The following is a 26,730-nucleotide window of genomic DNA, read 5'->3' as shown; positions in this document are numbered from 1 at the left end:
TATATAATACAAATGATTTTCCAACAATACACATAATGTGTGCAAAAAAAAACACCTTTGCTGCCCAAAGCTAGCTTATATACACCTCCTTGGAGTTGAAAGGTCAGATTGACATTTTTGGGAAATGCACTTATTCACTTTCCTTCTTAGAGATTGATGGGAAGATTGATACCACTCTCATGTCTCTACAGTGAATGATGCTACTCCCAGCAGTTAGCTTAGCTTAGCTTAACACAAAGACAGGGAGAAACAGCTAGTACGGCACTTTGCAAGTTTGTGTAATTGGTGCAAATAATAGTGTATAAATGACAATTTGGGTCATTTGCCTGATTATTTCTCGACTGGGACCAGTTGCCAGAGCAACCAGCAGAGACTCCAGGAAGTCTCCATCAAAGAAATACGTAAATTAGGGAGCTTTAACAGTGCTGGTTCGCTAATTGTATTACCAATGGACAGTGCTTGACAAACCTTTTCTGTTCTTTATGCTAAGGTAAGCTTAACAGCTTCTGGCTCCAGCTGCACCATACCATACCAACATGAAAGTGATATCAGTCTTTTCACTGAACTCCTGGTAGGAAAGCTAATGAAAGTGTGATGAAAAACTTTTCCTTTAATTGTCCAAACTCCTTCTCAACTGCAATGAATTAGTAAAGACTTGACACCTAGAAGGCGAGGTGCATCCTTGGGTTCAGAGCTTCAATCTAGTAAGGCTCAGGACCTGCTTGATCTTCTGGCTTATTATGATCAGACTCCAGGGGACATAGGCCTTCTGCCTCATATCGTCCTTCCGTGGCAAAAGTGCTCTGAGAGTCGGCTCTATCCGTGCTAGCTAAAAGTGGCTGACCAGAAGTGATAGCCAGTGTGTCAGTCTGTCTCTGCCCCTCCTTTATCCTCCTACGTCTCTCACCGACCCCCTGTGTCGTCACATTATGTTGTGCTCCCTAAATCACATTCCTTAAATATCCTGGCTAGGAGGAGGCAGGCAGAAATTTAAGTTGTGCATACTCTGTTAAGGTTCCAACCATGGGGATCATATGCTAATCCTGCAGTTCTTAATAAAAATAAAAACAACAAAAAGGATATTTTGGAATATTCAGCTCAATAAAATCCTTTATCCGTAGGTAAGTACATTCTTGAGCATGTTGCTCCAAATGAGGTAAACTGTTTGACATGGATTATCCTTAGGGGAGGATGCCAAGCTAGAGTATTAACAAAGGGCAACTTTCCTGCAATGCATTTTTCACGGCAGCAGCACAAAGTGAAATTGGTTGCTGAGCTCCTAATGTACCAGTCTCCCCTGTCAATGGGTGATTAGCTGAAAGGGCTTTCATATTATGGCCAAAGTTGCAGGGCTCCTTTCAGACGAGAGTCTCGTAAAAGTTCGGGAGGTTCACTTTTCTCATTAGGTAGGAGTCAGCTTCGATTTCCTGTGCATGCGTAGAGTGGCAGGACTTGGGTGACTGTTCTAAATGTAAATCATGGCTGAATGGAATTACGCCGACAGTCAGACATCTGTATTTTAATTGGCCCCCGGCCACCACCCCCCTTCCTTAACTCCCCCACCCTTTCCAGCCCCTAGCAACAGGCTCCCACAAAAACATTAATTTATAGCCCTGGCGCAAAGAGTACACCCCATTTGTGCGTGCAGAACAAGGGGAAAAAGTGCCTGTAGCCTACATGGCAAAAACAATATTTAGCAGATGAGATCACTGCTACCATCTCCATTGTAGCATCAGCATGACAAGGCGGCCCAAAAATATTTCGCTTGGCGACTTGCTGTGGGTTTCTACACCCTTCGCCTGCGTGTGTTTGTTTTGACTCGAGGCCGCTTATTTTCACTATAGGCTATCTGGCCGTGGGCTGATAATTGTGAGAGGATCTGGACAGAATAGTGTGTTTTGAGGTAAAGGATTAGTTCAGTCAGTCGACTCTTCCAGTGAAGTGTAAGGCGTGGGCCCACTGTATGACCACGGTGGTTGCTGGCCAGTCAAAATGAGAGGTGGAGAGGAAGAAACTGAGCAAATTAGAATAATACACAAACTGATTCATATGTGGATGAAAGAGATGTGGGCAGATAGAGAGATGATGATAAAACTTGAGTGCAGTCATTAGGATGTGTGCTAATCCAGTTGCAAACCTCAATGTGTTGTTAGTTAATAGTGACAGAAAACCACAAGAAAGCACAGAAGGCTGTGTTGTGTTGAAAGCAAGAGTTGGTAGGGATGGGCTGGAGCTGAGACCTCTGATGGATTTATGGATAATGGGTTTATTGTACAAGCTAATTGTTAGAGGATCTAGGCTGCATGGTGCGTTTGGAGAAAAGGGATTAGGCCGATCAGTGTAGCCCACTGGTGGAATGCGTGGCAGGAGTCCAGTGTTCAGCCTGGGTATACGGAGGACAGTATGTCTGGACGGAGGGACAAACAAGAGGTGGGTATGGGAGATAGAAAGAAATGTGAAGGCAGAGAAAGAACTCTGAATACAAACCCTGCGGTCTTGGTGCTGGAGGACCATCAGGCGACCCCAAAAGCCAGACAGAATAGTGGACTTCTCAGATTTAAGCAGAAGGCTGGTGAATACGGCTCAAGCTGAGACCTCAGCCAAATTTACTTCGTGGGAATAATTGGGGTATAGATTTTCTTTTGTTCTTGTACTTTCTTTCTTTGCTTTTATTTATTTCCCTTAAGTTTTTTTCCCCCTCTAATCTGCCATTTGCCACAGGATTTACATCCCAGTATTGAGTACACCCAGAGAACCACTCAGCGGAATAAGTCTATTACTCACTCAATTACTGGAACAGCACGGCCTGCTGGGTCGGGTTTGGGGAGAAGCAGGAAGGAAGGTCTTGTGGCTACTGGAGGGTTTTAGTATGTCAACGCTTTTGGCTAAATTCAGTGCCGTGTCTTTCTACAGCTCTCCTCTCCTAACCAGGGAGCGGTACACACCATGTATTTAGCCTGCTTTGATTGTAGTCTCATAGAGGTTATTTGTCATTTAATTTTGTGCTACGTAGCTATGTGGTGATGAATATTAACATAATATGCCCTTCCCTAGGCGTTCTGTTGTTTTTAGCTGTATGTACTTAGATACTTTAATTACAGAATAGGAAACGTGATTTATTATAGAGTGCAGTGTATGTTCTTTTCCCTGGGGTAATGGTGAACAGCTTGCCATTGTTGCAGACTGTGTGATACTGATTAGCTAACACACCGGGGTACCTTCCATGTAACCATATATGGAACAATCACTGGTGAAATTATTTGCTTTGTGTGGGAATCCTCTGAGAAAGGGCACACACATATTTCAGCTCTCCATCCTATTGTTTATTTCTATCGAACACCATCTTAGCTTTCATCTTCATATCTTGTAGCCAGGACTTCCTCCCGCTTAGTTTGTATAGACATCTGGTATTGTGGACTTTGGGTCAGGGGCCCTGCTCAGGAGAGAAGATGAGATATTAGCATGTGGAGAAAGCGAGAGTCAGAGGTAAAGACAGACAGGAAGGAAAAGGAAGAAGAGAAAGTGTGTGAGAGAGACTGAGAGGCAAGCACACGTGCATTCGCACACATGCGGCATAAATCATCACAGACCCAAAGATAATAGAAAATGTCAGTCCCCACAGTCTGCTAAATCAAGCCGCTGCTTCCTCAGTCTATTCAGTAATTGCAGAGAGTGCTGATCGGGTTGTTTTGAGGCAGCTAAACAGAACTAAACGAAAACAGGCAGGAATGAACAGACAGAGTCTCATGTCGTCTGTGGCTGAACCTTAAGGAGAAAGGTAGAGATTCAGTGGCAGCTGTGGTTGTCAGAGGGTGGAGCAGGCATGGGGAGATTGCTTTGGGATGGGTCTGTAGCTGATGGGGATGGTGTTTGACGGGTGCTGGAAGCAGACATTTGTAGAATCAGCCAAGGTGTCATGACCAGGTCAGACACTGGCCTGCCCTCCATCAGATTCAGGAAATAGAAGCTGCCCTTTTTTTCCCCTTAACTGTCCATAATCATTTGTGTACATTCATCTATTAGGAGGAAAATGAAGGGCCACTCTATTCCCTTAAAATGCATTGTGATGTTAATCTGTGAAAAGTTCTTCAACCTCCTGAATTATTTAGTTTTGTTTTCAGTCACGCTAGCAGTGGGGCTCCTAGTATGACAATGTCGGTCAGTCCACCACTTTGCTAATTAGCAATTGTTAGCATGCTACCATGCTAAACTAAGGTGGTGAACATGGCAAATATTGTCTGGTCAACATCAGCACGCCAGCATTGTCATAAAAACATATAAACTTATAATAATATAATATAAACTTCTTAGCATGCTGACATTAGCATGTAACTCTCAGTGCTGCTAGCATGGCTGTAGACTCTCCTTAAAACTATGTAGCTGCCAGGGAAAGTCACTGTTTTGTTCAGGTGCTTTATCTTAACCCAAATATTCCCAGAATTGCTACATAAGATGCTAGATTTCCACCTCTGTCCTGACACTGTTATATTTGTTGTTCATCTTGCTTTTTCCATTAAACACTAGACACTCAAAATTCATTCCATAGAATTATTAATAAATATCCACTATGTAACTTTCAGCCCCATAAATTTGATGAGTAATATTTTGTGTTGCAAGATAACAAATGTAAAATGTATCAAGTACAGTGAACTTTGGTGCACATCATGGGAAGAATTACTGCCCAGATAAGCTTGGACTTGTCATTTTCTGATATGCTGTATACTGAGTAATTGTTGATCGAAACATTTTGTCCCACATCACAAAACAAAGACCAGGGAGTAGCCTACATCGTCTTTTCTGCATCAGTCTAAATATGTATCAAGATTTAGCATCCAGCATGCAATATTATACCGATCCTTCGGATGATATGTTTACTAGGCCAGTCAAAGATCTTTTGCTTTCCTTCCTGGGTGACATTTAGTTGCAGTTTCTTTTTTTATCTTACTTGTTTATTTATTCTCTTCCTTCATCTATCTAGCACTAGTAAACCTAAATTCTTGGTACCACTACAACTCTCTGGATATGTTAAGATTTTAGCCATAAAAATATTTTTGCTAGTACTTTCCCACCAGGACTCCCTATCCTTTTCACTGACAACAAGCTACAAAGAACGGCTCCGGAGGAGAAGTGACCACGAGAGGAGCAGCAGCAGCTGTATCAGCACCGCCGCTGGCTGTTTGTTTTACAAACCAACCACAAGAAAAAGAGACACAACCAGAGGTACTCATAATGCTATTAAGAACAATGACACAATGACGTTAAAGACCGATAATACAGCCTCTATATGCTTGACTCAAACTATTAACTCATAGTCCTTCAGAATTTACCTTTCCCATTACTCAACACTCTGATAAACAAGGCTCATATGCACAAATGAATCAAAACATGAGAACATTCAATCAATTCAATTAATCAATTTGAGGTTAAAGATGAACAGAATGTCATGCTGGCAGTTAAAATCTGCTAAATCATATTGGAATAGAAATATATTCTGCTGCTTTACTCCATGATTAAAGAAACACATTTCCCCCAAATACCAGTTTTGAGTTTGATTATTAGTTTGGGCATTAATATTAATACTGGTGAGAATGTTTTGGCCCGTGCTGCACATGAAATTGAGGGACTTTAGATTACTCGTTGACGGAATGAGAAACAACATGCAGGCACTCAGCAGTCTGTCTCATCTGTTAAGCCACCAGGGCTTCAATCACCCTCTGTTAAGCCCAAAGATTGAGGTTGCTTAGAACATTATTCCTTCATCCGATTGAAAGTTGGGACAAATACAGCAATGGGCCGGAGTTTGCTCCCGTTTCCCTTAAGAGCCTGGATGCAAAGACAATTACCAAGTTGTGGGCACTGCGAAGAGAAGAAAACCACTCTAAGTCCATGTGGGATGTTCTGTCTTTTACTAATCTCCCCTTCTCCAAGTAGGCCAGAGTCTTTCTAGAGAAATTCAGAAGAATTGCAAAGAACTTTGCCATTTGCTCGATTCCATGAGAATCGATTTTTTTTTTCTTCCTGTCTGGCCTGTTTTCCACCGACAGCCACAAAAACCGAGGGTGGCCTAAGGCCATTGTAATCAGAGGAGTGTGAACAAGCATTCTGTATTTGAGATAGCCACCATGTATGACATTGCTGCCCTCTCTTGATTATAATAAAGGATTTTACAAACACAGCATCAGCCTCAGTTTATTCGTGCATACATTTGACCTGTGCATTGGAGAAATACGAATAACAATCATTTATTTAATCACAAACCGATTCATAAAAAGGGCCTCAAAACCATGTGAATATGAAGACCATTCATTTTCATGTCACTGAGTCTTTTATCTTTTGTTCCCAATAAAGTACATGTTGATTAATGTGAAATGACAAGCTGATGGACAGCTAACGTGGGTTTCAGTTTGAGCAATAATCAAGTGGGTCGAGAGTGACCTGATGTCCCTGGCATAGAGGCATACAGGCTCACAGCCGCCAGTGGAGTGTATCTTTTTTTTCTCCCTTTTTTAATTACAAGCTGCACTTAATTAAACGTTTCTGTGACATTTCTTTGTGGCTGGTAATCACATTAATTAAAACGTGATTCCTGTGCCACAATCCAAAGTGAAGAGGAATTCCTTTTTTCAAGGCTGTTGGAGAAAAAATACATCTGTTCCATTTCTTAGTGCCACATTATTTTCCCAACTACCTAAGTTAATTTGTCACTTATGTGCAGTTTCTTCCTGGAGAGCGGAAGATTCGGACAAAATCAGCTGCAATTGTTTCTGATGTCAAACAGAGTTCAGCTTTCCTGGTTTAATGCACATTTGAAAGCAATGAGCCACTTTTAGTTTCATGTATTATCAATCAAGTTTCGAGGACTCTATGACACTCCACTCGCACTACGTTTTGAGGTGGAGACCCTGAATAAGATCTTTCGTGGGCTTTCACATACTTAGGAGAGGAAAGTGAAGTCGCAGCCTCCATTACAGACTCATTTTAAGATCTCAACTTCAAATACCTCAAACAGAGCTCTACAGAATGGGCCCTCTCATATTCTCACACTCCTTATTGCGAACATTGGAATAAATTTCTCATTTCAAAGAATCAAAGCTATTCGGACAAGGCATTCAGCACATCACATAATGGAAATGTGAGCATCAAAGTGAGTCCTGGATGGCAATTTCTGATTTTATTTTTCTGATTTTTAGACTCCTTCACAGAGAGAGGATTTCAAATGGAGTCAGCCTGAACCTGGGCTGGAAAATGTCTGTCCATCACAGCACCACCATCTTGAAGTCTGGGCACAACCTAATTGAGTAAGACTATTGATATTAAACAAACAAACAAAAAAAAGATTTCTATAATGTCTTTTCCTGTGCTCTTTTTCCAGGCTTTTAGAGGCTTTCTGGTTATAGTCAAAAAATAAATGTAAGTACAGAATTGGAGCTTTCAAGGCTTTCTTTTCCCTTCTGTACTGCTATGCTGAGAATATTTGAGTGAGTTATGTGGTGCAGTATATCAAGGGTCTACAGCCATGCTAGCAGCTCAGTGATGTTGTTCTCAGACAGTGATGCTTTGAGCTAAATGGAAATGTCAGCATGCCAACGTGCTGATGTCTAGCAAAATGTTTACCACGTTCACATCTTAGTTTCTTGTATTAGCATGCTAACATTTGCTAATTAGCACTGAATACAAAAGTAAAGGTGAGACTAATAGGAATGTCATTAGGTTTGTTGCTATATGATAGACCAAAGTATGTGAAAAATGAAAATTTTGAGCTGGTGATGGTGCTAAAGAAAAAGTCAGATGATCACTGAACATCCATCCACAGGTGGACATGAATGTCTGTACCAAATGTTCATGGTAATGCATCCAATAGTTGTTGAGATAATTCACTTGAAACCAAAACATGACCAAAGTCACTATCATTCATCATCTGGGAACCATGGATATCAAAGTTTAGTGGCTGTCCATCCAGTAGGTGTTGAGATATTTTACTGGATAAATTAAAACGTTGACCTGTCTTTGGTGCTAAAGGAAACTTCATTACGATACATCCTCTGGGAACCATGGATGTCTGTAAAAGATTTCAAGGAAATCCATTAAATAGTTGCTGGGACATTTCAGTCTGGACCAAAGTGGAGGACTGACCAACTGACAGACCAACATTGAGCTGTTGCAGGTTTTTTCTACAAATCACCTTCTAGGATTAGACTATAAAAGCAACACATTCTGACATCTGTAATTGAAATATGACATTTAGAAATGTATTCTCACTGTATTATTGTGTGGATCAAAATGCATTTGTGCAGGCAGTATATTACAGCACTCTAATATCTTTATTAGTTTACAATATGTAATTAGTAGTAGAAAGTTACTGGCCGCAAAGAATTCCCAGATGAAAGCCAGTGTGTGGTCAGAAGCCTGTGAAGGACTCCAGGAAAGGAAGAAGCACAGGGCTTGTGATAAGTTTGGGCAAGTGTGTAAACAACTTCAAACCTCAAAGCCAGCAGCCCTTGGTAATGGATGCTTTACCCACACTGCAGTGATGTACTCCCCGCCCAAAAACACTGGAACCAGTTGAATTAGCGCAAGGACCTCTGACACACTAATGTAAATAAGAGGAGCAGAATTTACAGAGCACTTATTTTTTTCTACCTCTGAAAACACTCAGAGATCGAAAGAGGAAATTTATGTCCCTTCCCCTGAATGCGTAGGGGAGGGAGAGGAAACGCGGCAGACTGAGCAGGACACCTTTAAACACAACAAAGACAAAGGAAGAATGCCTTTTATTTGATCTGAGTCACAGTCAGTAATGAAGCAAATCAAAAGCTTCAAAGAGGGAAACAAACCACTGAGGAATAAAGAGCTGATTAAAATGAATGAAGAACATGCAGTGTAGAACATATCCTACTTCTCATATAATATTTAAGATTCCACCCATTTTACACATGAAGACCAGTTTCCTTGTTGTGAGGAATAGTACACTGCCTTTGAAAACAGCTGTACTGTCTTCTGTGTCTCTGAAGGGGGTTTCGGATGGCTGACCCCTGAACATTGCTGTTCATCTTCATCTGCAATCTGCTCTTTGATTGCTGAAGTAAAGGGTAACAAGAAAAGAGATGAAATGAATTTCAGTGTGGTCGAAGACCTTTACCAGAATGACCTGAAAACTGGTAGTGTACTGTGTTATACTTATTTAGCTGGCTTAGCGTGGATGAAGTTAACAAGCTAACAAACAAGTTAGCTAGTGTTAATGCTAGTTGGAGTAGGCAGCATTAAGCTTTCATAAATAAGTGATGAAAGCAGACAGTGGAAATAATCTTAATTACATTTTTTAGGGAGTGCTACTTCCTGAATGCTAATCAGACTGTGGTCACCTCCTAGAACTCTTGGAAGGACAGAACTGGCAGGTTATCGGACCAATAAATAACCAGCAGCACTCCACTAACTCCTTGATGCCTGAATTTATTTACCATAAAAAAAATAAAAAATAGGTATGATGCAAATTAGCGACAACAGGTATAAACGAGAAACCAGTGTTTTCCAAAGGTTCCCAGGTACGTATTGAATATGCACAAACAGGCATTGGGAATACATAGGCTATCTCAGCTGCAGTCTGAAAGGAAGAGGTGTGATGCAAACTTGCAACAATCGGCGTTAAGGGGCTAAGGACCCCCCACTGCAGAATATTTGTTCCATGCCCCATTCCAGCCAGCCTGGACCCTGGGTAGTTTTCAGAACTAACAGATCCACAGAGGATGCCATCTCCACCGCCCTCCACTCAGCCCACAACACCTACATCAGAATGCCATTTGTGGATTTCAGCTCAGCATTCAACACAATCTCCCCAATGAACTGATTGGCAAACTCAGCATCCTGGGCTTGAGTACCACACTCTGCAACTGGATATTGGTCTTCCTCACAAACAGATACAGTATCAGACAGAATCTGACATGGTCATCTCACATTTCCACGCTGGTAAAGAAAGCTCAGAAACGTCTGTATTTCTTAAGGAAACTTTAGAAGGCTAAGTTCAAGTTCTTGTCAAGAAACATCACCAACTGGCATGGGATGTGCACGGCCCACGACCATAGGGCTCTGCAGCGGGTGATTAAAACAGATCAGAAAATCACTGGTACCCATCCACTGAGTGTCAGTGATGGGAAAGAGATAGAGAAGTATCTGCTGTTGCACCACCAGACTGCAGAGTATCTTTTTCCTTCCGGCTATGACTCTTACATTCAAATTCATCCCCAGCACTGCTCCACGCAAAACAGTTTATTTCTTTATTTCATTTTATAATTTTTTTCATATATCGTTTGCTTTTTGTAGCATAAAGGGAACTACAAACAAATATCATCTTACAACCCTGTTGTAATATCGATACCCTTTATACGATCCGGTTTTCCTTCCTGAGCACTCACGGTGACTGAACAACTGAAGAGTGGACGATGAAATACTCAGGTTCTCAGGATGAGTTAATAATGTTGAACATTTCGAGAACAAAGACAGTAGTGAATGATTAGTGTGTAGACCCTGTACAGTGTGTATATGTGTGTGTGGGGGCGCATGTGCTTGTGCATGGGGCAGAGTGAATTTAGGAAGCTACGGAGGCAGAATGAAAGATGAGATAAATCAGAGTGCCATACAGTAATGGTGCGTGGGCCTCAGCGAGCATGTTAAAGTCAAGAGGAGTGTGTGTGTTTCTTTTATCACTTGCTCTCGGCTCCCTTTATTTTAAGCCATGATGACAGGCAGGGAGGATAGGAACTTAGGTGGTGACTCACAGTTAAGAAGGAAAAGATGTGAGAGGAGCTGTTTCATACTCCGGTGTCTCATTCATTACTCAGGGATGTGAGGTGGAAGCAAATGTATGTTTAGTTTAATTGAAAATGTGCGCTGCGTGCATGAAAAGTGAAAGATTGTTTTCCCTGGTGGTCGTCTTGAGGCTGAAACAGTACAGTGGAAATGAATGGTGCCCAGCACGAAAATGGTGGACAACTGCAGCTTTCAAGCCCAGAAGTTTAACTGTGTCAGTCATGTTTCCAAGTGTAATTACTCCGTAGCAAAGACTTTTCCTTACTTAAGACACGGCAGGTAGATATTGGACTACTCTGCTTCCTTAACATGCCTTCTTTCAGACAAGTGAGGAAAAAGTCCTAAATACACATTTAGTAGTTTATTTTACTGCAGTTTGTGTCTCCCTGGTACCATTGGAAAGCTCTTTATCCGCTGCAGAAAACAGTCGGATCCAAATGTGGTCCTTTCTTTTGTATAAGCAACCAATCATGAAAGTACAGAGGCGGATTTAAGCTAAGCATGAAATCCGATTGGCTAGCATCGATTTCTGACAACATGATTGGTTTAGATGCGTCACATCACACTTCCTGATTAAGTTTTCCGCAGGTGTCTCTGTCTGTTTCTGTGTGTTTTGTGTGTACAAGTGCAACTGTTCAGACATGCTGTTATTCAGTTATCAGTTTTGATGTGTTTGAGATGTTCTATATTGTTGTTGTTAAGGATTTGATTTGATACTGGCTCAAGGAAAATGTGTAGAATTGTACAATGCTTATCTTTACAGGCCGTTTTCTCAAAATGAGATTTCCCCACACTCTGAGCCAAAAATCTGCACTTCAGTAGCACTTATATACATACACTTACAACATTTTCAGTTGTCTTCCTAACTATATTCAGATATCATTCTCTATATCATTCACACCCTGAATTGTTTTATTTTATTCCCAAAAATAGAAAATTGTTTTTTTATGCCTGCATAGTATTTTTTGATTCATGAAATAATAAAAGAGATATCCAAAATCCCCTCTGTATATAATCCCCCCCGAGTATATGTCAACAAAATAAAACAATAATGTTGAACCTGACTTAAACCAGTGTTCAGATTTTTGTTCTTGAAATAGATGCAAATTAGTGCATATTTCATTAGATACTGCCTCATTTGCATATTTAAACATACTTTTTCAGAAAACCTGTAATACAAAAAAATATCGTCTTAATGTAGGTAATCAATCAATCAATCAATCAATCAACATTTATTTCTATAGTGCTTTACAACAACCATCAGGTATCCAAAGTGCTTCACATCATAGAATATAATAAAACAGCATATCATACAATAGATACATATAACAAAAAAACCCCCCAAAAAATGTATAATCAATTGCTGAGATCTGGAGACACGGTGACATCACTGCAATAAAGACCATTGGGCCAGAAACATGAGCCGTCAAATGATTAGATACAATATAAACATGCTAACGGTTTAGTCAGATTGTTAACCCAATTGCACCCAAAATGTTGGTAGTAATCCTTGACTGAAAAGGAAAACTATACACATACAGTCAGTCAAAGCTGAAGCAGGAAATTAGTCTGTACACTTTGGTTATTTCACCGTTTGCCTCAATCTGTTCTTTCGTATAAATTTGTCTAATGTGTAGGTTTGTTTTAAGTTTGATATTAGTTTTTCTCGGCTGTCTGACTTCTTTGTCGTAATGTTACTGTGTGCAAAAGCTCTTAGCACGTTACCAGAATGATGACCAGAGCCATGGAAATAAGACCTACTTGGCAGGAAACGGAAACTCCCCTGTAACCATTAGGTGACATTGAATAGTAATGCTGTGCCCAATGTGGTGGGGGGGCTTTACAGAATCATCACACGTAAGGGTAGATTTAGTAGTCAGAGATGTTGTTTAGATAGTTAGATACAGTAGATAGATAAACTTATTGATCCTGAATCGGGAAATGATTTAAATTTCATTCTAATTAGCAAACATTAGCATGCTAACACACTAAATTGAGATGGCGAACTGAACATAGCAAACATCAGTAGGTTTTCTCATGAGCATTGACGTGCTTACTTTACTATTTTGCTTAAAGCACTGCTTTACCTAAGTCTCACACAAATGCTAGCATGGCTGTAGACTCTTTGTCTTATGTAAGAAATTATTTGGAATCATTAATGACAAATTGTTCTAAGCTGCTCCTTGTGTAATGTCACAACTGTAAAAACTAATGATATCCACGATTTCATTTTAATAATTCAGCATCTGAATCAGGTCTGCATACAGTTTGCTCAAAATGGGGTTTAAATATGGTATTGCTGTTGGTATTTCCACATATATCATGTTCAATTGAAAAAAAAATCGCCCACGTGCTTCATAGATTTCCTACAAAAGTAGGATAATACCCCCGTCTATTATGACGTCAGATCATCTAATATCATTACACAATGGAAGTCTCTTTACTCGCCCTTTTTCATAACAATGCACCTGTGATATTGACAAAAAACTGCTTTGACTAGCACAGAAGCTGAAATGAAAATGCCGCGTATGCCTTCCTAGATATGACCTGTGGCAGGCAGAATATAAATGCACTGAAGAGGTGTACTCTTGAGTTTGATGGTAGCAGATGTCTACTCAACCATCTGCTGACAGATATTGCGACAATGTCCGCCTCTTAACATGAAAAGGACTTCTGAGCATCCCGCACGTACCTACTGAATACTCTCAAACAATTTTACTTGCCTAGAATATGTTATTTGATTTGTTTTCTAATCTGTGCAGTGCAGTAAATGGGCTATTGATTTAGTCTTGATGCAGCGACAGTGTCAATAAGGGCCAATACTAATATGGCTCAGAAAATAGACAGCCCAGAGGGAGCTGCAGAGTTATTAATATCATTGCTATTGAGCTCTCCAGGTCCTCAGATATGCTTGTTAGCATTTCGACTGGTAATAATCCTGACAACTGCCGATGTCTCGACACTTGAGGGGGTCTGACACGAGGCGTATCATTCTAACCCAATCAACGTCAAAACACTCTTCAGTGAGGATGGTGTTGTTGTGTGCATCAAGAAATCAGTGAAAAAAGAAAGATTAATATAATTGTCTATTAAAAAGTGTAATGTAATCAGCAAGGGAGGGAAAGAGACTGTTAAAGTGAGGAGGAGTGTTCGCTCTGACAGCGATGACACTTAGCTGTCCTGTTGACTAATGGCTGGATAAGAGCTGCTTTTGGGTTGCAACACAATTCCCAGGCCGCAGTCCTCCTCCCTACAGGATGCAAAGGTTAACAACGAGTTCATAACACGACCTTTTTCGAACGGCTTAGTCAGCACAGACTCCCCCACTCTGACCTCCGCTTCCTCCCCGTCTCCTTCCCTCTTTTCTCTCGCTCAGATGGGAGGTTTTCAGGGGCTATCTCTGATCCTTGATGAAACAATGTTACCACATCCTCCACCGCTTTCCACAGCTTTGACTTTCCTGACCCCTGGCCTGTTTGATAAGTCCCTAATCCCTGCTCCACAGAGGAGAATAGAGCAGGAATAAAGAATGCCCTTCCCTTGTCAATCTTCCCTCTTTCTCTTCTCCAAAACCAATATCACCCTGAACTGACCACATTTCCACCTTACCCTCTCCATCTTTGTTTTTCTCTCTCTGTCATCCTCCAAGCTTGTATCCATCAGTGACATGTGGCCAAGTGGACAGGGCCTGCCAAGTCCAGCTGGGCAAGCAGAGATTCCCATGGAGTATATTAAAGACACGCAGAGGTCAGCTTTCTTGAACTCTGACCTTGGTGAACCACAATATCTGTTTCTAGTTACTTTGAACTCATGACAGGATCGTAATAGTTTGTTTTCTTTTCCATTTTGTTGTGAGATGATGAGTCTTGAACCTGCTGTTTGCTTTGATTCCAGACCACATGGTTTAAAAATATATCTTTTGACTTCTGAGCAATATTCTGACAAAACCAATCAACTCCATCATGTAGCATTTGGTAGTGTCTATCAACAGGCTTTGTTCTTTCATGTTCTCTTAAAACGCTACCAGCAACAGCTTCCTTTAACAAGCTGAAACCCATCACATCTGGCCCCGAGTTGGCCCCGTGAGAGCCCTCAGAGGTTATCGGCCCTTAAAACTACACTCCACATGTGCACGTATGATGGCCACACTGTAATGATCTCTGTGTTGCTGAGTCCATAGAGGAAAGAGACAGTATTGTTCCAGCCTTCACCCCAGGGGGGAGGGGGGGGGGGCGTAGGGATCTTTTACACGGTTGTGGTTTTACTGTAAAACATCTCTCTTTCTGTACTGACTGTGTCAGACAGCAGGAAAAGCAAGTCTGGGATTTATTGGCAGTTGTGGATCTGCAGATGATTGACGAATGCCCCTCTGGAGCGCAGGTCTTGTAAAAGGCAGAGGGGTGGAATACCCTGTGAAATTTCGTGTGTGTGTTTATTTCTTTTGCATGTCTGGCAAAAGAAATAAACTCTTTCTCTTGCTGTTCACATCGCTTTTTTGTGCAATTCTGTCGTGGCCTTTGTGCTCTCCAAACGCCCTCAGTCTCTTTGTTATACCCGTTTCCTTTTCTTTTTCTGAATAACCAGGACGTACACAGGCGCTGTTTTATTTGCCCTTGACATTGGCTGTACATGTACACAGGCTATACCTTCAGCTATACTGTGTATGTGTGTGTGTGTGAAGGGGCTGTTGCTTGAAAATGTCAGTGGCTATTTTTGTGCTATAAGTCACTTCCTTAATGCCTTGCTGCTGTTCCACATGGTTCATTAAAGAATCACAAATGCAGTGTGGCAGAAGTAAAATTGTGTGCATAGTTGTAATTAAAGTAGTAGTGGGTGATATATTTAGATACTCATGTCTGTACCCGCATCCACACCTCAATGGAAACCTGCTTTAATAGAGCCCAAGCAGAACATGAGGCAGCAGGTATGATCTTCATCAGATGGTGAGCTTAAATGTTGGTTCTTGTTAATGTTGAGTTAAAATAAGGGCAGCTAGAAATATGTAAACACTGTATCAGGAAGGACAACATGTTAGACTGTTGTCTGTGACTATCTTTCAGACGAAAGCTGCAACAACAGAATGCCAGGTTTTCACATATCTGAGATTTCTGCCTCTACACCAGTACAGTGGAGTTGAAAGGAATTGCATTTGTGTCCACAGAATAAAAAAGACCCTTATAAAATGTACTGTGAGCAGAAGACTTGAATTTAAATAGGTGGCCACCCCTTCAACTTTGTTGTTGTGACAGCATTCGCTTTGACGCAGACAAAGTTAAACAGCACTGTCTTCAGGCCTTGCAGTCTCTTTCAAATCCTTGTTGACTGATGCTAATAATAACTTCAGTTTGAAATATCTGGTTTTTGTATATTTGTGTTTTAAAGGTGATGACAGACTCAAACTTTGATCATTCAGAGTTTATTTCACTGAATGCAAGAGGACTGCCAGACAACAACAAAGAGTTAAGCGCACTAATGCATAACTTTCTTACCTTCAAGAAAACATTCCTGCAACAATGACACAAATCTGTAGAAATCTCAGTGGGGGCCACTCAGCAGTGTGCAGGCGTGGGACTTATCACTCAGCAGGGGTGACAAATCTGCTAAATAAAGTCCCAGGTGACACACTTGAAGATGGATCATGACTGCGAGTGAAATGCAACAATGCTGCGTTCATGCTTTACAGTTTTTATAGTCATTATCACTACTTCACTTTGTTTCAGAGGGGGTTCTTGTAAGCCCTCTGAACTGCAAGAGAAGAAGAGTTACCAGACATTGAAAAGGAGATTTCAAAGAAGTACTCGATGAGTTAATATCTACATACCATACCGTTTTCAGTCTCTTTGGCAAGACCACACAATTCTCCTCTCAAAGCAATACACGCATGAAGCCCAGGAAGGCTAATGTGGCAACGACATACACTGTAACTACTCATGAAGCTCAGCCTAAGTTCAACCATTAAGACTATCTTTATGCTACCTATTGGCAATTCAGTTTACGAATCAGATTTTGCCACGATCATCACAGCCAATCATATAGTCATTGTCAAACTTTAAAATATGTTCTCCTCTCTGCAGCTCCCAGCTCTCTCCTCAGTCAGAAATCCCTATGGCCCTCCTTCATCCCATTCACCTCATCAGATCCAGGCTCAGTTTAAGCTCTGCAGAAGTGCGCTCCTTATCACATCCAGATCTTCAGTATTTCTTCATCCCTTCACCCCCACTGCTAGTGTCTAGACTCCATCCCGATGGGGTATAACCACCACAGACCTTTTCACATTTCTCATAGTCACTATACACGTCAATAAATTATTATTCTTCACTCAGATGAAGTCTCTCTCTTACTCTCAAAGTATATTTGTCATGCGTCCATTGCATTACGTGCAGTGTATTTGGAAAACACAGAATAATGTATGTGTTTGTCTGTCTGAATGTTCCAGTCGGTCCAGTCTGCTACCAAGATAGAAAATGTTATAAATAACATCATAACTTAATTTATTCAGTCAATTACATGGAAATTTAAATCTGTTAGTAGAGAACTTTCAAAGATATACAACTAGAGAATAAATGACGCATGGCAAAGCAGTTAACGGAAATATAAACCTGTAATTCATTTGTGTCAGTAACAATTCTACATTATGACAGATGAAAACAACCATTTTATCCTTTGTCAAACAAGGTCACCAAGGCATTAGCAAGGGGAATTGCTAATGAGGAATTGCTAAAGGAAAGTTGATTTGTGAAAAAACATCAAGGGACAGTCTTCTTAAACTTTTAGTAAACCTCCATGACAATACATGCAATATTGTTTTTCTACATTTGTTTCAAACCTCTCTGGTTCTGACAAAGATGTTAGCATGCTAAAATATTAGCCCAGTGAACCTAGCTATGGTAGGAGTGTGTAGCTCTCTGTCATGGTGTGCAGAACACTAAATCTTTGAACAGAGTTTACAGTGAAAACTGGACACTAGGGGAAAATGAACGGGACCTTGACTGTGAGAGGGAAAATAGCTTTTCTTGCCAAGACTGGCTGCATTTGAAAGGAGTTTGGTTCTATAAATATCACCTTTTTAAGATTTGTTTTTAAAATGCAGACAATGTCACTGCAAATAAGGAACTCTAAAGAAGCCCTCTCCTTTTGATCCTAAACAGATGACACTACATTACAGTATGTTTACTGCTGTTTTAGATAGCTGAAACCTTTTGTAGTGTAGCTTTGATTGATTGTAGCTGTCAACATTTTACTGCAATTCTGCCTCGTCTACATTTGTCTGTTATCACTATGAATAAAAAAACACACCATTAATCACAGTGTATAAGTGGACGTAAACAAGGTGTTTCTGTGTTTCAGCACATATTCTTCATTTTCAAGATTAAAAATACTATTTCAATTGAGAATGAAATTTATTATTGACCTTGGAAACAGTAGTTGAAAAAACAATTTCATCTCACCACAAGGTCTATTTAAATTAAATATGTTTCCTTTTTTCTGAGCACATATTTAACAAAATTTGAATGATTTATTTTACCCTTTTATTTACATTACATTCTTGTGGGAACCTATGACTGTCACTTATCCTTTTTATACAAATTAATTAATTACCTAGTGCTACTTTAAATTGTCTTGTCCATAAGGTGGGGTGAAACATAACACAATGTATGATGAAAGTATACGCTACAGTTCTAAATATATTCAGTGTACTAAACATATTTACACTCAGTTGCTGTTCAAGATCTTGAAAACGTCAAAGATTTCAGTAGGACTTACTGTCCGTGTTTCTTCAGTGAGATTAGATTTTGTCAGTAGGTTCAGTTGATGCCGTGATTAAAAAGTGTTGCCCCACAAGTAACGGTGTCACAGGAGCTCAACACAACAAAGCCTATGATATACAGAATCATTTTCCTTGGACTTTATCTTTGACCCAGAACACAGGTTTAGCTGCAAAAAGATTTTGTTATTGCCTCAGTAGTAATAATGTGCTGGCCTCCTCAGACAGGGATTACTCACACAGTCTCATATATAACCCAGATGGCAATGGATTGAAACCATCCTCAGCAAAGAGCACACCTTCCCAAGCGTCATGGTTCTCCAATCCAACATCCCTGTCTTCATTCTACAGTAATCCTGTGAGTTATCACCCTTTATCAGAGGTGAGATTTCTCACCTTGGTGGTGCAACAGGCAGAATGTTTCCTAATCCATCAAGGAGGTTCCTCTGGTTGACCAAGACATGACTCATACTGTGACTCAAAGTAATATGGTTGACAAGACTGAAAACACAGGAGCTTGAAGGTATAATTAGAAAGTTTAGCAGTCAGTTGAGCCTCATAGCATAATCTACAATGCTCTACTACTGAAAGCTTATAATATATTAACCTTTTTATCTGAATATGAGACAACCATGATTACACAACCACTTACACGACCAGAATAAGGATACTACTGTTGGAAAAGTTTCCAAGTGATAAATGTTGTACAGAGATTAGATGAGTCCAAATCTCTGAGGCATGAAATGACTTCCATATAAGCAGAATGTAAATCCCATATTTGTGTAGCTTGTCAAACAATGTGCGGTTGACATCAATTCTTCCACTTGTTTATCAGTCACATAGTCACTCTCCTGTCAAATTGGAAGTGGCCAGAATTATTTTCTCTGCCATGTAGCGTCTTTTTCAGCTCCTCGTTACGAAATTGTGTGACATTGGGAATTCTTGGGTGCTAGACACTGGTCTATTTCTGCAGTACACAGACATCGGGAGATGATTTCAGCAAGAAAACTTACACCAGCCGTCAGAAGTGAGGCTTCCTTAAGACTTTCAGGACTGAATTACTTCAAAAGACACAGAAATAGACTGGAATGAAATTACTAGTAACCAAGCCCCATGGAACAGAAGTGGGCTCTGAGGCGATTTTGGCATAATAGCCACACGTGGTATTGCAAGATTGTGTGACGCACACTATCTCAAAAATACTTACTTATGTAAAACACTTCCCGTACACAATCAGTACAAGGAGCAACAATAAAACAATGAATATTTTTTTTCTAAGCATAAAAAAATTACAAAACCCCAGCAAAGAACCAAAGAACACAGAAGCCTGTGAAAGCCTGAAAGTCGCAATTGAGTATGTAAGTAACTTTCATTGTAATGAATGGGGCGTAATAACAACGTGCAGTTTTTCAAGTGTAATACCCAGAAAAAATACCATCAATATGATAATATGGGAAATTAGTGCAGAATGACACTTTCAAACTCCTCAATGATAATATTGTTTACCTTGATGGTTAGGTATTGATGAGGGCAAAACAGTGACCTCTTAAGTGTAGTGCAGTGTGAAGTGAATTTAGGAGGGTGATTCCATATGAAGGCAACGAAAAAACCCGGGTCCACCCTGGACAGCGCAAATCAAGGTTTAAATGCTTCACCCTTACCCCAAAGTTTTATGATTCCAAATTTGTGAACTCCCGAAGACAAGACCTCCAAACACACGGCCAGCACGCACACTGCAGAATGAGCTTGTACAGTCAAACCAATCCTGTGGCATAAAAAATGCAAGGCAAAGATTTGCTTCATGTTCTATATGAGCACGTGTTTAGACATCACGTTTCAGAAACAGGGCCTCAGGTTTTATTCTCAGCTCTGGCACAGGTCCATCTCGCCCTTTTTTTGGAGTCAGCACCTGGACAAGATAGTTTTACATGTGCTCTGCCTACCCTAACCCAGTTTTCACAATTTGGACATTAGTCTCTGTTTCCATGGCATCACAACATCAGATCAAGCCAGTTATATAAAATAATTAAAATGGTAGGGAACATTTGTGAATAATTGGGTAAGCCCCGAAGGTTACTACTACTGGGAGAATGCATGTAACAATAGAAAGGTTTCCAGTCCACTGCCAAGCTGTGAAAAGACGTACATTTCACCTCTTTCTCTATGAAATTCACAGCGTGACCTCACAAATTCAGATAGATGTTCAGTGGTCATTCTCTATTAAACTTGGAGAACCAGATGCATGTGGTGTGGTCTAGCTGAAGGGAATCTGGAGTTCGGACAGTTTTGTTAATTAACTGCCTTATCCTCAGAGTGGAGACTTCAATGCCCTGCCCTCGCTGTGGAAACTGGGAAGCTTCGGCGGGAGGCTGGCCTGAGCCTTTTTCTATTAATGGGCTACCTTTAATCCTAGTCCAAGACAGAGAAGTCAAAAGTCTCATATACTGTACGTCACCACTGGGCAAGTGCCAACACTGACTTCAGAATGCAGCCCGGTTTTATCCCATTTCATTAAGTATACTTTCCCATTTACGCAAACAGTTCCCTCCTGCAGACAGTGAGTCACAATGTGGAGGCTTTTTATATAAAGCATGCGGATAAGTTCAAAAGGTTCAGTTAGTGATCAACTCATTATTAGAAGAAACAAAACCTGTGATCAAAGTGCCTCTGAGGATATTATGATTACTCATGTCAGACAATAATTTAGCACATTTACTTTACATATCATTCCTATTGATAAAAATGGTTTCTTGATTGAAGAGGTTAGAGGGGCATAGAATACAATAGAACAGAACAGAACAGAACAGAAAATAGGGCTACTGTCAAATTATTGGATATTGTGAGAAGTTATCCTCACTTTGAACAGCTATAATCAACGCCTCCTCCTCTTAGCTGACACACAAAGAGCCATCATGACTCAAATGTTCATCAGATTTGGGCAACATTTTCTCAGGTTCAGGTTATCTCATTTCTTTCCTCCTATCTGTGCTGAATATTTAATGTTGAGTCACGGAGCTTCATTTCCTAATGTCAACACCCACACAAAGTGTCATAACAGTTACTCAGCCGGGAGAATACCACGACTCAACAACACAGTGGAGAGACACTGTGTCCCAATAGTGGATATCAACAGTGTCACATAGAACACATTTGCATGCCATATTCAAAAAACTATTAAGGCAGTAAGTTTTGTTTTTTTCTTTGCAAGCCTCAGTCTGTGTGTGTGTTTCCCTACTTAAAAAGAATAATTTGAATTCTCCTTACTTTTTAGGGAATAAGAAAATGTAAACTACTAATAATACTGCAGCCATTGTGCATAATTCTTTTTTTAAAAAGAAGATAAAACTTGCATTAGCCGTCTCTCTTTCATTGGCACAGTTGTGGTGACGGCAAAGAACCAGACTGTCAAAACGAGTGCTGTAACCACAGCACTCATTGCTGTGCTGACAAATTTAACAAAACGTACAGAGGAACGTAGTAACATAGGAAGTGGTTATATCACACACAGGAACAACTAATAACAACGTTGGTCCCCAGCTGCATAACTGCCTGTGTGGCCGTTGGAATTTAAGTGATATAGCAAAACATTTTTAGTGCCTGCCTACACAGATATTGAACCAATCAAATTACAGTATACACAGAATTTATTGTTTTCTGTCAAACATTTTTAATCTAGACCCACCATTGAAGTCACTGACCTTACTTTGTTAGAAAAAAAGTCCTTATAAAGTATAATGTCCTTACAGCTAATTTAGAGCTGAAATACAAGGAGTTTCCAACATATGCTGTCAATATAATATTATTTTTGCACATCTGCAAAAGCAATTCCGCTGGTCATTAGCTTGCCCAGGTTGAAAATTGTGGTTTGGACAAATGAGCTTTTACTGTATTCCCAAAAATCTGGATTTCTGTTCTACACTTAATTTATACTGAAATATGTAGAGCCTGAATACATGGCTGTCTGCTGTTGACCAACACTGGGGAGAGATGACGACTTGTATTTAGCTTTCACCTTGTGTGTGTGTGTGTGTGTGTGTGTGTGTGTGTGTGTGTGAATGAGTGTATTAGAAACTCAGTACCAGTCAGACGCCAGCACCACAGGGTGTCTGGTCTCGGCTCAACCCCCTAAACCCCGCCCTCCGTCCTACCTTCCATCTAAAACACAGGCTCACAGAACAACACACACAAACTCTCACACACGTTTCTGCTGCTAGGTTAATCCCATTGCTATGTAAGAGGCAGTACCTATCCGTCAGCCCCCTCCAGATCAGCTCACAAACGGCTAAATGCAGGAGGCTCCGCAGTGATCCAAAGGGCCGACTGCTCAGACCCTGTCTCTGCGGCGTCATTTGGCATTCCCAAAACAAATGCGGACATTCCACATGTACGTACGTTCAGTGCAGTGGGTTCACATGCTTTAGATACATTCCTTTGGAGATAACAGTTGCAAAAAACCACTGACATGTCATTTCTGTTTGTTCAACATCTCATACATTATGTGAGCAAAAAAAATCAATTGTGTTATCAACAATCTCTGGTCACTCAATTTATAATGAAATGGAATCTGACTCTGGCAAGTCAATCGTGATACAGTAGATTGTTTTAACTAAAATTCATATGCAACAGCTGCGTATTAAAGAGTGTTCCTGTATGAAAGAAAACAAATACAGTATCTGTCATTTACTATCAGTGAAACAGCCACAGGATTTTGTTTATTTTGTCTAAGCTTCCATTTCAGTGAAGAGAAAGAGGAGGCAGCCAATGCATGAGTGCAAAACAAATACAGTGTTTTCCCACCCATTGCAGCTACTGACAGATAGAACAAATGGCAGGGATTTCTAAATGCTCCCTGTCTCTTTCCCACTGTCTTCCACTCCTCCACCCTCTCCCTCTTTCCCTTTTCCCCTCTCCCTACTCATCTGCAGATGGCGAATGCCATTTTAGATGTTTTCTTTTTGCACATCAAACCAGAGGTCACAGCTGCACCGCTCCTAAACCAGCCGCAGATGTGTCGGCACAGTTACCTGACAACCAGTGCAGATGGAACACTTTCTGAGGCTGGAAGTGAGAAGCACAAAAAAACAAGTGTTGTTTAGCCAGAAACTACTTTTGCCTCCCCCAGGAGAGCCACTGAGATCAGAGAAGCAGAATAAAGACACATTTGCTAAGTTTTTGTACAGAGTTTTGCCACTTAGCAGCTGGAGCACTGACAAAACTGAAATGAGACAGAAACGGGGAGGTGGGTGTAACGCAGATTTGTAACTGTTTAGACAATGTTGTGTAAAATAGACGAGGTCTTGTGTGAATATTAACGAATTAAATGATTTATTTATATTTTTTCTTTGACAGAGCAAAGCGTACATGCTTTCAAGCTTGGCCTGCAGAGCACCAAGGGGAGAAGGCCTTGTCAGCATTATGTTTGGTCTGTCAGATAGATTAACATGTTAAAATATGTACATACTAAAAACACTCAGCGATTTACATGATCAGGCCGTCCCAGAGTGCTACTGCGAGCGTGGTTTCTGCAGCAGGGAAGGAACACTGATATATTCTCAAATACACTCCAATAATGAGATTTACATCCCAGTTTTAGCAACCACCTATTATAATCTGTGGTATGCAAAGGCTGTACGTGACTGAGACGCCATAATGAGCTCATTTGAATATGGACTGGGCTTATAATCAAATGTGTGTGTTCCCACTTAGAGGATTTGTGAATATGATTTTTTTTCCCTTGTTTTTTATTTAAGTTTCTTTAAGAAAATTCAATTGCCGTCCCCCTTTAATCACTGAAATATTTATACATCATAGTCAATTTATGGATGTGTGATGACACAGTACCTTGTGGGATTTAGTGTGACATTATTATTCCTGGTTGAGCCATTTAAAATGCGTGGATACACAGTGTGTTAGTCATTATGAAAATTGGGATTTACAGGGGTCCTCTCAAGGCTCTCTTCATTCACTTTGGAGTGGTAAATCAGCAGTGTCACAGGGATGTCAATAAATCTCAATGCTGTGCTTTTTTTCAGCATTAAAAAAATGAACACCATACAACACTTCATTGATCAGCTGGTATTTTGCAAAAAAATAGGACAGCAGGTCTGACAGAAAAGGAAATCATTGCTTGAATAGAGATACTGCAGGGCAATAATACTGTTTTTTTAAGTAACTGGCCCATATGCCACATATATTGCTCATAAAGCATCATATTATGTGTGCCATAAGAAAGTTATGAATGCACTGCACCATTTCCTATTACTGTCCTACCAATTTATATACCATGTTGTTTATGATTAGTGCTATGATTATTAATTAGATCTGAGTGGCGATGGCGCAGTAAATAAGACACATGCCTTTGGTGTGGGACACCTGGGTTCCATAGCCACTGCAACACATTCACCAATGTGTCCCTGAGCAGGACACTGAACCCTTAGTTGCCCCAGAGGCGTGCAACGTCTGACATATATAGCAGTTGTAAGTCACTTTGGATAAAAGCATCAGCTAACTGAATAAATGTAAATGAAGAACTGCTAAGACATCTAATCTTTTTTGTGTTTGATTTGAAATGCTTCACATAAGGATAAAAGTAACGATCATGTTCATTCCTGACCTTGGAAACAGTGGTTGACTATCTCACCACAAGGTGCATTTAGAAGTGCGAATGTATCAGACAATCTTTCTTTAGCAGACATTTCGGTTAAGCTTTTGACCCTAATTTCTTCCTACAGTAGTACCACATTACAGAATTCCTTCCAGAAAGTTTCCTTTGAATTTAAAATCACCTGTAGTTTTCTAGGAAATGATGGGAATCAATAGGACCCGTAAATTAAAGAGTTTAGACATAGCTATTTTTTGTCATAGTTTGACTATGTATGGGTAGAAAGTTTGAATTCTCTCTTCACTCTTGTTCTTTGTTCTTCTTTCACTGTCTGTACTGTAAAATCACTTACATTTGCTACAATTTCAGAGATTTCAAATTTCTAAATGATTGTTTGGACCACAAGAGGGTTTCAATGGCCACAATTAGAAATTGATAAAGATTACTTAAAGTTATTTAGAATGGGTGCAGGATATGATTGGCTAGTCAGAAAGCATTTGGAAGTACATCTGAAAAGGAAGAGGGATAAGCAGGGACTCATTGGACGTCACAGAAGATTTTGTGATTGAAGAAAACTTAAGCACACTCAGTACAGACTGTACCACAACAACTCATTTTTAAGACCTACACAACACAACACTCCTGAAGAGAGGTGGCAGGTTTAGCTACAATCAGTGAATCAGTGGATTCTAGGTTGAGTCCATCAAATGCTCAAGTAAAAGTACAAACAAAAGTCAAATAGCACCTTGACAGGGATGAGAAGTGTGTCTTTAAAATGTGACAAACAGAAGTTATGCCCCAAAAGTGGTTTGTTTGATGTAAACTAAATCAGTAAAAGTTATAGTGTGTGTTTTTATTTCTTTATTGCTCTAATCATGAAGTATGACAAAATGCATCAACATACTGTATTTACTGATGAAATTGTGATACACAGAGAAATGCACATGAGCTCTGGCACATAGACAGTGTGCATTCACTGATGTCTAATGGAGCCAGACTAGATGTAGTCCTTGAACCCAACAATCCCTGAGGGGCGAAGGTTAGAGCCTGGCCTATTGGTGTTTCCTCCCTGCCAATCAACACCGCCTTAACTGCCAGGAATACAGCTCCCACTTCAACTGTGACCCCTGATGCAGGTCTGCCACCGTCCGACCAGCTGGTCAGAGCTGCCAGAGGCCAAGCCTCCAGAGGATCCAGGTCGGTGTGGTCTGGGTGGAGACCTTCGTAGAGGAGAGGCTATAGTGGATTTTCTGTATATGTGTTTGTGTGCACTCAAGTGCGTCAGTGAGAGAATAATAAAACAAGTATGCATATATATGTGTGTTTATGTGTGCGAGTGTGTGTGGTCGTATACAAACTGAACTCCAACCAGGATCAGATATTTTCTTCCTACATTAAGTTCTCGCTTTGTTCTCTTTGTTCTCAGGCAGACATCTTAATTACAACCAGTTTGCTTAACTGGAAATGTGAACCCAGGAAGCAAGACAGTGCCAGGAAGGCTTGTCCTTTGAGCAGTCTGCAGTACAGCAGGTTTGAGGGCTGCGATACCTTTGACTGTCAT

The 26,730-nt window shown here is 40.4% G+C and overlaps 1 long non-coding RNA gene across 2 annotated transcripts; it reads left to right on the top strand.

Annotated features, from left to right (window-relative positions):
- Nucleotides 1-4,789: 4,789 nt before the first annotated feature.
- On the top strand, nucleotides 4,790-26,484 carry LOC123977838. Of its 2 annotated transcripts, none has more exons than XR_006826774.1 (3): nucleotides 4,790-5,220; nucleotides 7,191-7,298; nucleotides 26,306-26,484. It is a non-coding gene; the product is annotated as an uncharacterized LOC123977838 (long non-coding RNA). The 2 variants fall into 2 exon arrangements; XR_006826775.1 differs by lacking the exon at nucleotides 26,306-26,484 and adding an exon at nucleotides 16,878-17,125.
- Nucleotides 26,485-26,730: the final 246 nt, after the last annotated feature.

Source organism: Micropterus dolomieu, linkage group LG10 (genome assembly GCF_021292245.1).
Source record: "Micropterus dolomieu isolate WLL.071019.BEF.003 ecotype Adirondacks linkage group LG10, ASM2129224v1, whole genome shotgun sequence".
Classification (NCBI taxonomy): domain Eukaryota; kingdom Metazoa; phylum Chordata; class Actinopteri; order Centrarchiformes; family Centrarchidae; genus Micropterus; species Micropterus dolomieu.
Note: the sequence above shows the minus strand (reverse complement) of the source record. Positions and strands in the feature narration are given on the sequence as shown.